At 40.6% G+C, this 14,849-nt stretch overlaps 2 protein-coding genes across 10 annotated transcripts in view; one reads left to right on the top strand and one right to left on the bottom strand.

The window, feature by feature from the left end:
- LOC105198996 (teneurin-m) overlaps positions 1 to 14,849 on the top strand; it is a 535,513-nt gene that overhangs the window by 213,576 nt on the left and 307,088 nt on the right. The gene's annotated exons all lie outside the window — the stretch shown is intronic.
- The window catches only part of LOC105198997 (sialin), a 197,903-nt gene that overhangs the window by 103,499 nt on the left and 79,555 nt on the right, over positions 1 to 14,849 (bottom strand). The window lies entirely within an intron of this gene.

Below are 14,849 nucleotides of genomic sequence, written 5' to 3'. Positions count from 1 at the left end.
TCGATAACGTTTAAAAACCTCGTTAAAACCGACGTTCACTGCCTTGCAAATTCGTTCCGCATTAATTTACGTTAATTCACGGTTCTACGTCGTCATTGGCAGCAATTAAGCTCATTCACATCCAACCGAGTAATTTATATACTCATTAGCGGAATTTTTATCGATCGATATGATTATTAAAGTTAGACGAAATTAGATTTAACAAGAATACAAGTGAATTTTAATATCTGATCTGTATTGCACTATTTTCATATTTTTCTTGTGACAGATCGGTAGATTGCGTTTAATAATTTCTTTCTCCTTTTTCTCTTAAAAAATGTGGAATAGAAATTTTTCCAATATCGTAGATAATACAATTATTGTCGAGAATAAGCGGAAAAGCCAGGGGACAAACGAAAAGAAAGGCGAACGCACACACACACATACATGGTCGCCAGAAAATCGCTATAAATCGAAGAATAAATGGATGCGCATCAACGACATATCAAGAAAATACGCGTACTTTTGTATCCAACAGAGACGAGAGATTGCCGGTCACGAAGGAGCGACGAGGAAAGAGGCACGGAATCGAATGCAAAAAAAACGAAACTATAAAATAAATCGAGCCGGCAGAAGGACGGTTCACGATTACCTGAGCGACGCATTTGTTTTGCCGTAAAAAATCCGATAGCCATCGAATCTCCCCTCCTATAAATAAAAAAGGAATCGCGAGGGAGCGCAAAGCAGTTTTGAGATTCCGGCTATTCGATGAAACCACGAATAGAATTTATTCTTATATATATATTTTCCGTTAACAGTTATTTTATCAATCGCGGAATTCGATGTGTTCAATATGACCAGTTTTTGGTAACGCTAAAATTCGCTTTTAAACGTGTATTTAAACGTGATAAAATAAACGTAATATAAAATAATTCAGTTTAAATAGTTTCTCTCATATATTTAAGAAAATTTAACATCTCTGGGAATTTTAACATTTATGCGCTGAAAACGTATCGCGTTTGCAAAAAAAGAGAAGCGGTCGAAACATGGCCATTTATAATATAAATCCGTTCGTAACGTACAATTTACGAAAGACAAGTTTTAAGAAAATTAAAGAAGTGTAAAAAGATGGGGTGCTATAATATTCGTTATCGTTCATCTTCCGGTCGGCCTCTAATTTTTTGACTTTTAGCGAATACCGGGAGCCAATCTGATCCTCGAACGCATTAACTGGACGGAGCTAGGACCTGTATTAGCCATGTAAAAATTGATCGATCGATCGATCGACAACGGAATCCTCGGGGCTAACGAACACACCCTCGACAAAGTGGAGCTTGACGATCGGCGATCGTTTAACGCCTGCACGGATCGGGACCAATAATTTAATGGTACATTATTCAGATCGAATGAATACTAAAGAGGAGACGGCGGCATTGTAATCCTCGCCGTCTGAAGAATTCCCGACGAACCCCCTTCGGTCGGCATCGCGTAATTTAATGCCGCAGCGGCGGCGTTAAATATTACTCTAGCCCTCTCTTCTACTTTCTCCGCTTCGTACACAGACAAGTACAGATGTATGCGTCCCGCGTGGTGCAGATACATGCAAGCTTCGTCGTAATCACCAAGCTGCAACGCCCACAATCGAAAGCGACATGTTTCAAGATTTCGTGTTGCGCATACCGAATACACTGCGCATTCTACACTGTGATCAGTGTTAAAAGAATCTGACAGCACACATAAATGATCGCTTGTTTTCATTAAACTGTAAAAAAATTATTAAACGCAGTTATTTTCACTTTCTATTAACAGTTTTAGATAAAACCAGAAATCATATTATAATATCAAAAAAATAATAATTAAAATTATAATTATGACATATAATTATATACGTTTATTTTTCTATGTAAATTGCTGTCTTCCCTAATAATACTTTTTTAATTATCAAAATGTTTCCATACACGATTTTAGTTACAAAATTTTAAAATAAATTATACTACTTGTATCGAAGCGTTGCAGTAAAAATTCATATTTGCTTTACAGCGTTGAATAAAATAATGTCTAGACGAAAAAAAGAATAATCGTAAAAAGTATTATCGTTAATTCCTTGCCCCCCTACTGAACTGTATCGAGAGCCGGCTTTCGTGAAACCCGCAATTTTTCTCTAGCTCCGCGATCTACCTACCACATTTCGCACTTCACTCGCGAGAAACTTGTACGCGGATAGCGCGTCGGTGCGAACCATTTCGCGCCAATGGCGAAAACATAAATTCTCCCCCGAAACTGAATTCGTCGGGCGTTAGCCGTATCCGCGCCCCGAGGCAAATGCTCGGCGAAACACGAGTTGGCTCGAACTCGTTTGTCCCAACAGCACATATACAATACGTTGGATAATTAATTCATAGCACAGCCGCTGCCTTATAAATACTTTACTTCTTGATGAAAGTTCTCTATCGTCGTAACTTCTAATGCCGTCACTGTTTCATTACAGCTCTTATGTCTACTTATTTTTTATATTTCTGGTATAATACCTAATTTATACTTCATTTTAATGTACGTAATTGTTAATCGCTAATTTTACGTTGCCATGATTTACAGATATACGGGGAACTATAATACTCAAGCCGACTATGCATTACACGTTCGTAATACATATACAGCGATGCGTGTAGGAAGGCGTTCCTTCTCTTTTTCTTTCTCAAAGAGTTCTGGGAAATTGCCAAAGGCGATAGAAGTAAGAACTGCGTACGGTGAAGAGCCGAGAAGGAAAGACAGAGGGGCGGCCTAACGAAGCCTGAGCCGCATGCCTGATGCACTTCGTCTCGTTTCCTCATGCTTGTCGTCGATATCCTTCCACCGCTCCCGCTCCCCTTTTGCTCTTCCCTTCTTTCGTCACGCATCTAAATTTACCGATTCCTCCATAGAGGAGCGCTCCTCTTTTCGCGCGGATGCTCTCACGCCGAGCCTTTCCGCGCATTCCCCTCCTCGCGATCCCGAATATATATGGACGGTCCAGCAGACGACCTCTCCCCCTCTCGATCGATCGATCGATCATCCTCTCGCCCGCGTCTTCTCGCATACGTCTTCTTAGCGCGCGTCTCCCTCGATATTTTCTATGTGCGTCAACGTCCTGCTGGGCAACTCGCGAGTTGCTCTCGCTTCTTTTCGTGAACCACGTCCTCTCCTAGACTTCCATCTTTTTATACAAGAACTTTCTCTCCTCTCTTGTCTTCTCCCTCCCACCCCTGCCACCCCCTCCGGTGAGAAATTCCGACAGTTTTCAAGGCAACGTTTATCCGCGTCGGAAAATGCGACTGAAATGCATCGGCGCGTGCTTTCCGCGCCGCGCAAGAGCAATTTCCACTGGCATTCTTTAGGTTTACCACATGACTGCTTCCTATTTGGGCATACACGCATATCGGTGCAAAGATTTCGGAAAACGCAAATATCTCGCTAGGCTATCCCGATCAAATGTTTTTTCGTAAAATTTTGGACAGCTTGAAAATATTATGAATCCTCGCCTGTTGTACGTTTAAGAAATATCGTGTTGTATATTAAAAATCTTAGATAAGTCTTTAATCTGTTTTAATTTATGTATTCGATACGTGTAAGTCTAAACCTCTCTTGAAGCATGATCCATAAAATATTAACTAACGTAAGATAAGAAAAGATTGATAGACAAGGTTGTTTTGCAGCTGAGAGATCATTTACCGCGGAATTAATGTTTCATTTAATCCGTAGGCTCTTGGCGCCAAGATTTTTATCGCACATCGTATAATTATGGAAAAGGCTCTGAGATGATAGATGAATATTGAACACCGACAGAACATATAATTTCGCGTTAACTGATAAATCTGCCAGCGATGCAACGTTCGTGCAAATACACTTCTAGTCTGTCGGAAGTGACGTATGCGTTTTGTATCCCAAGGAAAGCACTAGCGTAATCGTACGTCACCATCAACAATAACCTTTGAACTCCGTACGATTTTCTCTGTGTATCTGTTTAATATATATAATTTATGAAACTAACAGCACAGGAACAGCATACAATACGCGTAACATAAGGCTTGCAATGTCCGATAAAACTTGAAGAAAACATTTTTGTCGAAGAATTTTTTTCGAGCATACAAGGTTAAAAAAAATTTAGTTAAAGTCAATGAAATGTTTACAGAAATAATTATATAATTTAATCGTGGAATTTACTAGTCTCTAGGGAGAGTGTCATCATTGTATAAATTTTTGATAATTATTATAGAGGATACAGAGAGATTGATTATTCTGATATTTGCTCGTATGTGGATCAGGTTTCCGTCCTATCGACACGTCATATTTATTCTCGAGTGTGAGTATATAGGCACACGCGGGAAAAATTGCGCGCTCGTCGCGAAAGCATCCATCAACCAATTCAGTTTCCGACCCAACGGAGATGCGGACGTGCGATAGCGATAGGTGGTTCCGTCAATTTAAAATCCTCACGCCGCGGGGGGGCTGACGGTCCCAGTCGCGCGCGATCCGAGGAGATTTGCATCGGGGAAGTTGCAGGCGTGACGAGATAAGACAGTGGGTGGGTCGACAGGGGATTTCCATGCTGGCAGGGCCAGCGACCAGCGGCGCTGCCCTCCTTGCAAAAGGGGAGAAAGCCAGCCGACGCACGTAAACGAAAGAGCGGGACGAGCGCGAGCAAGAAAGAAATCTCCGCCAAAGCAAGTACAGATAAGTCACCGGAACCGGAAGCCCGCTGCGCCTGATAAGTGCGCCCGTCTACGTGCACGCTCCAAGTTGGACTCGGTCGAACGCTACGATAGATGGGACAATCCATTGGCGATACCACGACCCGCGATAGGCCAGACGAGGAAATTGGCAAACATTCGTCAGGGTCCACGCGCAGAACAAATATGAAATCATATGACCGTAATGTAAGGTATCAAATATCCCGTGGAGTTACGGCTTGTGTCTCCATGCATTCTGCATGAAATATGCGCTCCGTGCTGAAAGCTGACTCATGAATCAAGCAATGAAAATCTCTCGATTCATGATTTTTTGCCAGCTCGGGTATCACGAAAATAAAATATTGCACCGATTTTGCACATTCTTAGACTGTTTCTGGTACACCTTTAATTATTCTTTTCAATTGTTCAATTTCAAAAGAATAAAATGGTTAAATTTTTCACAAAGTCGAGCGCACAATAAATTGCTCTTTTCGATCACCCCTTTAAAAAGAGAATATTTTTTTCCGAAATCAATAAATCGCACGAATTGAACGAGTAAAATTTGTACCTGACCATCAGTTCTTAATGATGGATTTACTTTTTGCTTGACCGTCGTGACATCTGATCTGATTTAAAATGTTCTCTGTACTAAATACTTTGTTTCTAAATTACAAATCTTTAATTTGTCAAACTACAGCAATAGATATAAGTAAATCTGTCACATTTTATGTGTTAATAATTTAACTTGCGGACCGTATACAATTTCTCTAATTCATATTCAATTTCTATAAAATTATTTTTTTTACGCCTTTGTTCATAGCAAAACAGTTTGCTTTCTTGCTTTAGTTATATTTATTAAATTATACAGTTTCGACGCGCGATTTTAAAAGATATACATAATGAGCGCTTTGCCGTAGAATGATCAAAGAACAGGCGCACTGCGATGTTAGTCCTGAAATTATAACAAAGGGTGTCGAGCGTTTTTTAACGAAGGCGACCAGCACGTTATTTTTTGTTTGACGGAACTAAAGAGTTGAGCAAAAGCTACCGTTAATTAACGTAAATTGTTTTCTCCTCCTTTTATGCCATACTTCTTTCCGTTTCTTTGCAAGCGTTTATTTCTTCTTGGTTTTCATCGAACAATATATAATAGTCGTAATACACAGCACAATCATAATATTACGTGACAATGTATCGAGACAATGTATAAAAAGAAAAATACAAAAAACTTTGTAGAATTTACACTTTGTCATTACGGAAATATTTTTTAGATAAATACAAAATAGATTAAACAATATGACGAATACTTAAAAATTAATTGTTGGAAAATAAAAAAGTATTCGTATTTTAAACAATTATCGCGTTTTATTTATTAGATAAATACAAACTTTTGAATCGACAGCGTTGCATCTCTTCTCAAATATCTCACGCAAAGTTAAAATATGTAAAAGTTTCACTAATGATTCCACGTTATGAATGTTAAGTAAGCATCTCGGCAGAACATTTTATGCTTGCAAACAGAGATTAACCGGAAATTTCGGTAGCGGTGTAACACTTAGGTACGGGTAACAAGGCTACGGTGAAAAGAGAGCTGAGAGGATGGTGAAAGGGCCTGCCGAAAAGGCGAACGACGTAAGAAAGCCGGGGAAAGAAATAGAGAAGGTGCCAGAGATCTGGGGAAGGTCGGGCGCTGTGCCGAGGATAAGAATTTGCATAAACCGCCCATTAAGTCGCGGGTGGTTTATTGAAAGCAGCGGTGGCGTCTTCTGTAGGTGTGAGTCGAGATGGCTCTGGAAGGAAGATCGCTTAAAGGAAAGTAATAACGTTTGTTGGGCGAGAAGGTAGCTTACCCTTGCCCCCATCGTCTCTTACTACCCGGTTGTTCCACCCGACTGCGGCGGGCGGCACGGAGAGCACAGTTAGTGGCGAGGTTCGACGGGCTGAGGGCTGAGGGCTGAGGGCTGAGAACCCGGCTACCCCGGATACGAGGCGTTATTAGTTCCGTATTCCGAAGGTCTTTGCCGGAGCGCGCGAAGCCAGTCAAGGTCTTCTTCCTTTATCGTCGACCCCGCCGTCGCATCGGTCGCTCCGCGTCAGACACGATACAATTAACGCTTCGGGGTATCGGTCTATCGATTCGCGAGTTTTCATTATGGATTGCGGTCGTTGTGTGACGTGGACAAACATAACAATCTCTATGGAGGTCTTTAACGTAGATCTGTTGCTTCGAGGAGTAACAGGTAGAATTGCATCGATTAATACACTGTTTCCACATATTTTAAACTTGAATAAACGATAGTACAATTAAATCCTACAATCGTACTAATCGTTTTACGTATATTTCACAATTTTTACACGTATATAGCAATCCTATTTATTATCTCTTTCATAAGATTTAAATCACGGAAGTTAATTATATATTTATCAAAAATAACAATTAGTTACAATTTTATATAAAATATTCTCACTAAATCCCTTAATTGTTTTTGTAAACATGCAACTTTCTCTCTCTTTTGCAGTTATAGCAGAAAAATTAATTGAAAATTCATGAGTCTCCAATTATGCGTCGGACGCGTAGATTCAAAAATCTAGTTGAGTGACACAGCTATACAACGAGATTGCAATACAGCGAGGCTTTTGGTAAAAGGAGATGGTAGGAGCGGAACGGTGGCGCGGTGAGAGAATAAAAGAGAGTAGGTAGACGCGAGTTCTCTCTCATCCAGCCGAGGAAAGTGGACCCATTCTCTATTTTTCCACTCGCTTCTCTTTTTTTCTCGCATTTTCTCCCTCCTCCGTATGGAGGGAAAAAAATTGCGAACGAACGACAGCAGAAGGGCCCTCTCGACCCGAATTTTCCGTATTTCCCGGACGGAAGCGCGGTACTTCCGTTGCCGTGCGCAATATTTTCGTAGATTATCCACGAATCCGTTAATGGAGCCATCTGCAGGGCTACATCAGTTGGCGTCCCTCTTTTTTGTCTTTCCCCAGCACTTGTCACCGATTTTACCCTTCCTCATACCACAGTACGAATAAACGAGGGAGCTCGGAAAACTACGCTGGAATCGAACATCTTTTGACATTTGTAATATAGATCTATAATATCAACGTTGTATAACTAAACGGCTGATAAAATTACTTTAATTAATCTGAATTTTAATCTCCTTCATCCCGTGGCTCATGTAAAAAAAAAAACGCTTCTCGAAATAACTGAAAACTAAGAAAGAAAAGGGAAGATTGCTCAAATAAACTCACAGATATCAGCTTATTCGTTTCACGCAATTAAATATTGAATTGTTATAAGAGAAGCGTTGAAAAGTATTTTGTAAAAGAAAAGAAAAAAGAATGAAAGAAATCGTTGTTTGTATGTCTCAATTTGAGGGTTAAAACGCAATAACGTGAAGCGGCGAGAAGTGTCGTAAAGCCATTAGAATTTTTGTCACGATACCGCGCGACGAATCCTTGACACACGCCGCTGCGGTGTACATAGCACGAAGCTCTGATCTAATATTTGTATGTTTACGCTGTGTGTATGTAACTCTCGCTACCGGGGCGCCGTATTTGCGCTACGTCCGTTTCTAGCGAGGGCGTCTGTTATCTCTTTAAAAATAACCTCGTTCTCCGGCGGCGTAGCGCGATTACTGTATCTGCCGTCATCCTGTTTAATTTCATGTTACTACGTGCCCCGATGTCGCACGTCGTTAGCACGCGTGCGAAAAAAAAAATCCTTTTTTCTCACCGCGTTTCGCCAGAAGCTTTCTTCCTCTCTTTCTTCCTCCTTTGATCCTTGACCTTTGACCGCGCCCGCGCCACCAAGTAGTTTTTCACCGGAGCGAGATTATTATTTCCGTTTAAAATGTCCCCTCTTTCGGCCCGGATAGACCCCGGTGGAACATCGTTAAAAGTATTCCAAAGAGTCCCAGGCTCTCTTTGTTTTCCGGAATCGTCTGATCGTTCGCGCGGAAAGTCTAATTTCTCGTTTGATCAGAATTCCTTTCAATCGCGTGCTGACTTCGACTTAGTCGACTACGTACGTATAATCTCTCACCTCCCCCTTCTCGTAATTTGAGTAACATACATATATATATATATATATATATATAGGTGCCGACTATCCGACAGATTCCCAGCCCTTTATGGATTTCGAGCTTTCCGATTCTCGTTTACAATTAGTGAGGCAACGTTGAATTGCAACGGGAAACCCAGGTTTTAACAACGCTGCATAATTATTCGTGAGTGATAGCGTTTAACGTTATTTAGGTCGGCAAAATTTGACCGATAATGAGTATTTCCATGATTTACGCGATTTCCGAATTTACATGAATATTAATATAAAATTTCTGTGTAAAACGATAAAATTGTGTTCTTACGTTTCGATATTGATATATTATCGCACGCTATTGGTTTTAACATTCTCAAAAGATTTTCAGCTCTTGTCATAAATTTTTACTCTAAACAAATGCACTCGTCAGTAAATTTAAATCGTGCCATTAAAAGTTTATCATTATTTTTCGTTTAAGAGGCTTATGTTTATAGGTGTCAACTTTTGATATAATAGATATTACTATTAATTAATGTAAAGTGATGATACTGATAAAACCCAGAAATATCCTCAAAGATCAAAGGATATCGAGCATGAATTCAAGAAAACGGATGAACACAGAGATCGATCTCTCCATGATGTAACTGCTATAAACTCCTGCTTTTAAGCTACCTTCCCTCACTGCCATCAATAAAGGAAAATTAATTCAAATTAAAATCCAATTTGTGCGCTATCTCCTATTCCTCTGTGGAGCGAAGATACTCGTTATCCTTTAGAAGATGTCGAAGCTCGTTAAGTTCTCATCGAACTCGTGAAGTATCCGTCCATGAAATCGTAAGGATTATATCGTACATCTGCCTTCTCTATCTCGCTCTTCTAGTTAAATAATATCTCTCAGACTCAATACAATAAATACAAAAAGCCATTACCTATCGAAATTAAGGGTGCGTTCTTCTTACAACTTTGCATTTAACGAAGGAATGAGGTCGAAAAAGTTGCCTCGCAAATCGCAAACGGCGCGAGCCTTGGGACATTATTATCTTGAATTGATTTTATCGAACATCCACCTATCGGATACTTGAAATCGGTATCAAATTTCTTCCAAAGAACTCTCAACAGGAACGACTCGTCGTCGTCGTCGACGGCGTCGTCGTCGTCGCGATTGACTTACCAACACGTCCAAGTCAAAGACCGAGAACGAGGAAGGAAATATACAGCGTTTCTGAACTATCATCCTCCTCCTTTTATCTGCGGATTCTTTGACCAATTTAGACTTTCTCCGAGTGAAGATTCGATTGAACGCCGCTTCTTCAACTTCTTTTTCCCTGCGTTAAACGCCCGTAAATAAATCGCAAACTTTATTCGAGATTGATCTTGTTATGCAATTTGAGTTTGAGCATAAAATAAACGCGCGGTTCGCCCTACATGGACGTGATCATTACCGCAAGTTTACAATTGGATAACTCTATTGATCGCTATTACACTTCGGTGCAGATATCGAAAGGCGGATATGCAATTCGAGTTGCCCCGGGTTAGGAAACCGCCACGACAAGGTGGCAGAGGATACAGACATTAAGGGCGAGGGTGAGGTTATTCCACGAAGATCGTCGGAGATGCCCGAGAACTGAACGTTGCGCGCGGCGCCCCTTCAGGATCAATACGGCAACCCCTGTTGTAATACCGCGTTGCCCGCCGCGAGCAACGGTGGTATAACTTTTTAACGGACTTTCCTTTAGGAATTTCTCGTCCACCCCTGGAATATTCTCAAGGATTTCATCTCCCGTATCACACAGGAGAATCAATAATCTCACTTATAATGCTTCTAATAACTGATAAAAGTTTCCTTATCAAAGCTGATCTAACTTGAAAGAGAAATTAACATAAATCATAAATCACCTTCGAGATATATTTAATTGAGCAAGAGAAATTTAATTCATTCATCTCAGAGTTTCGATTAAGAACGAAAAACTTTCCAACGACACTCTTAGAATCGAATTTCCCTCCCTCTCCCCCTCGCTCATGAAAATTCATTTGTGATATCCATATATGAGGCTAAATTATCAATTGTTTCGACTCAATGGAAAAATGTGCAAGATATACATCTCATCGATTTAAATTTGATATGAAAAGAGACAATGTCGGACGGTATTGTAACACGGCCGATCGATTCTCGAGTCAGCCGCGAATCAGAAATTTAAATCAGCACCGGCATTTTCGCATTTCTCTGTGCAAGACAATGTTGGAAGTGAGCTCGAAAATTTTTCTATATCTCCATCAGGTTATCCCAGACTTACGGGAGTCTATCGCGTCGCGATATGCCTTTCCCCATTGGATTGAAAAGAATTGTAATTACGTTCGAAAAAAGAAACGATAACGTCGCCGTAACAGCTACTTACTCGTTAGCGCAGATATAGGGAAGACATAGTGGCCATTTCATGTCTGCTTGGCTAACTTGCATCGTCCTGATAACGAAAGGATAGCAGGGTAATTGTACGGCTCAAGGGCCATTCGGCCGATTACTTCTCTTCTTTCCCCCAGCACGATAATCTCTATGCTCTTTTCTTTTTTCTTTATCGCATTTTGAGATATAATAACAATTTTGTGATCAATTGTACCTTGTAATATAACAAAGTCCAATGTAGCACTCAAATAAATGACAATACTGTAATAGATAATGTGTGATGTATAAGACAGATTCTTATAAGTAATAATATAATAAAAAAAATATATACACACACACACACATGATTCCTGTGCACATTAAACTTTTTTAGTTTCTTTTTATTTATTGCTAAGATCGAATTTTAATGGAAATATCGTAAAATAATTTTATTAACATACTCTGCCGAAGAATAGTGAGATGAATTTCTTGGACCGAAAGATAAACACGCACATATAATACGTGCGATCGCATGGTTTACGGGAGAATTATGTCTTTGATATTGAGAGATGCAGGGCTTCAATAAAAAAAACAAATAATTTCCATGTTATTGAGCCATAGGAAGGTGGAAGGGAATTTTTTAATAACAGAAAACCCGGGGATGAGGCGATCGCAGAATGGAGACTGGTATGCCGCGAAGACACTGCCTAAGGAATCCCTGACCCACTTCGCGATTCTGAGCCAATATTTTTCTATTCTCTCGAAAATTCCTTAGAATACACAAAAGATTTCTGTAAAAGCTATGAATATTCCTGCTATGAGGTTTTGCGCGAGTCAGGAAGGCGAATAGTATACGTATGCTCATTTGACGGATTTAGTCTTTTACTTGATAATCGTATACACAGTTCGAGAATATAATACACGACTATTCAGATTTTCGAGTTAATAAATTTATCAAGTCCAGCACACAAATATGATCTTGCGCGTTGTAAATGGGGAGCGTCATCTCTAAAACTGTTACTTGTTACAAAGATAATATAAATTAGCGGACGGAACTTATAAACCCCTTATAATTAGGAGTCAAGGAAACTTGGTCTCAGATAAGAACGGCGAGAATCCGCTGTGCCAATGACACATATATAAATACATAAATAACACATATATATATATATACACTCACAATTCGTTAAACGTTCTATATATTATTCGTACCGCGAACTTTATTCCATTTAACTATCAGCGTAATTATGACATAAATTTTGAGTACGGACAATTATTTCACGCCAGTACTAATGCTTTAAGGATTTGCTGCCGACGATGCTTTCCTGATTCTCGCGAAGAGGATTTTCTGGGTGGCGTTGGATGGAGAGGACGCAATAGAGAAAGACAGAGAGAAAGAGAGAGAGAGAAAGTAGAGGGTGGCAATTTCCAGTTATAACGGCTAATCCGTATTTCATCGCCTAAACGGCGCTCGTTCGTCTTCGTTCCTCTGCGGTTGAGAGAGCCGGGATGGAAGTCGGAGTCGAGTCGCAGTAAAATATAATTGGGTTTCGAGGATTATCCCGCGGGCGAGGTAGATCTCCGTGCGACTGGTTCCACTGGGTGTTCCCCTTGCCCTCCCCCTCGAATCCCCGGGAGCTCATCATCCCGAGGGAGTGCTGAGGGAACATCAGCGCTGCACCTATCTGCAACCTTATTAATCTAAATCACCCAGCATGTGTTCGATATATCGATCTCTTGAATTCTTGATTCACACGGACTGCGGTTAATGATCGTTACTTAACATGGCCATCTCATACGTCACGCGACCTCAAAATTTATTTGACCGCACGAAATACCTAATAATCGTTTGAATATTTTCAAGAAAAAATATAATATATTGACAAATTGCGTAAGTACGATTAATAAATATAATTTTTCCGATAAAATACATAAATGAAGTTTACAAATTTATATGATGCACATCAAAGAGATGGTTACGCATTTGTTGTCGGCTAGGAATTTTAATTTTAATCAATTAAAATGCAATTGAAAATGTCAAAGCTGAATGAGAGACAAGGTAAGGAGCATAGCGAGCAAAATAATTCATTATAAATTAATTTTGTCGTAAAGTTGTACACGTGTGAGAACGTTGAAAAAATGTTCGGTACAGGGCATTAACTAAAGACCGTTGCGAGTACTAGTGCGCTAACATAGCACGATAACGATAAGAGAGAAGTGGGAGATCAATAGGTCCGTGGCTTAGGAAGAAGTAAAATAGACTAGACGCCAACTCGGTAAATTGGTTCCATTCATCAGAGTGCTTCCTGTCGCTGCACCGCTGCCCTTCTTCATTAACTACGGCTAATACCGAGAACACTGGAACTCTAACTCTCGATCCCTTCTTGTTAATACCAAAAGTTGTTCGATAACGATTCGTTGCTTACGCCATTAAATATCTCTTCATTTTATTGGTTGTTTGACCCGCAATTGTGAGAACTCTCTCTCTCTCTCTCTATATATATATATATATATTAGTTCAGAAGAGATTATTTGCACGTATATATATTAGTTCAGAAGAGATTATTTGCACGTATAGCATTAAAATCATATACGTAGCATTAATTTACTTACATGAATATTCCGTCTAATAATAAACAAAGATGTCCCTAATTAATGCGACGACATGTCCAGCGTAAATTAGAGCCACATTCTTCAGCAGCAACAACGCGCGCAGGAATTTAATTAAATCAGCGAAAACTCCCGGTGTAATAAACACCGCATAGTATATAAAAATTAATCGGAGATGCAGCAAAGGTATGCAGAGGAAATACGTGCTCCAGAAGTGAGGGAAAACAGCGATTGTTATGTTGCGTTGAGACAAAATACAACAAAGCGTCAAATTATCTGCCAGTACGCAAAATGCAGTTTCACGCAACTTTTCAAAGCACGCAAATACAGATGAACGATTCGGGGTATTCGAAGAGGTTAATAGCGCTATATTCGCACTGAATCGTGTAACACACAGACATGCACTCGCGCGCAAATGCACTTAGAAATCCTGGTCCTGAAAAGGGCGAGGGACAAAAGAACCGACTGGCTACATTGTGCATGAAGCTCGGTTAATGAGAACGGTAAATCGACGGAGAAACGACGAGGGTATGGTAAGAGAACGAGCTGAACGTAAGGAAGAACTAGCCGCGAGGAACAAGTCGAAGAAGGGTCCGGGGGTATGGGTTTTAAGCAGCCGCAGATAAGGATAAGCAGATAAAAGAAATGGCTTCGCTCGTCCGTCTCGCTACAGTCGCGCGGAGACACTTGCTTAAGAATCACGGACACCGCGAGAAAGGGAGACGCGCGCGGAGGAGTCCGACGAGAGATGGGAAAATTCCCCCTTGGGAGAGTACAAGCGGCACTCTGCTTCACGTTCGTTGCGACAAAGAGAATGTCGCCGCACGAGCGAAAGGTATATATCCAGTAACGTCGCGGAAAACTGAGCGACGATGAGAGAGAAATAGGCAGGGGCATCATCCACGCGCGAAAAGCGTGGGCGAAGCCGCCACTGCTATCGGAGGACACGCGCCGGATTTCCGGCCTTATCCGTCGGCGATTGACCGTGCCGATAAGATCCTTTAGCTTTGCGCTCGCCGGAGACGGTCGACGGAGAAAAAACGGAAAAACAAAACGAAGAACAAACAGCGAAAATTAATCTGCCGCGACATTCGTCACGCGTCGTCCCGAGAACGTTGAATTATCGCATCGATCA

This window comes from Solenopsis invicta, chromosome 2 (assembly GCF_016802725.1).
Source record: "Solenopsis invicta isolate M01_SB chromosome 2, UNIL_Sinv_3.0, whole genome shotgun sequence".
NCBI classification, from domain to species: domain Eukaryota; kingdom Metazoa; phylum Arthropoda; class Insecta; order Hymenoptera; family Formicidae; genus Solenopsis; species Solenopsis invicta.
Note: the sequence above shows the minus strand (reverse complement) of the source record. Positions and strands in the feature narration are given on the sequence as shown.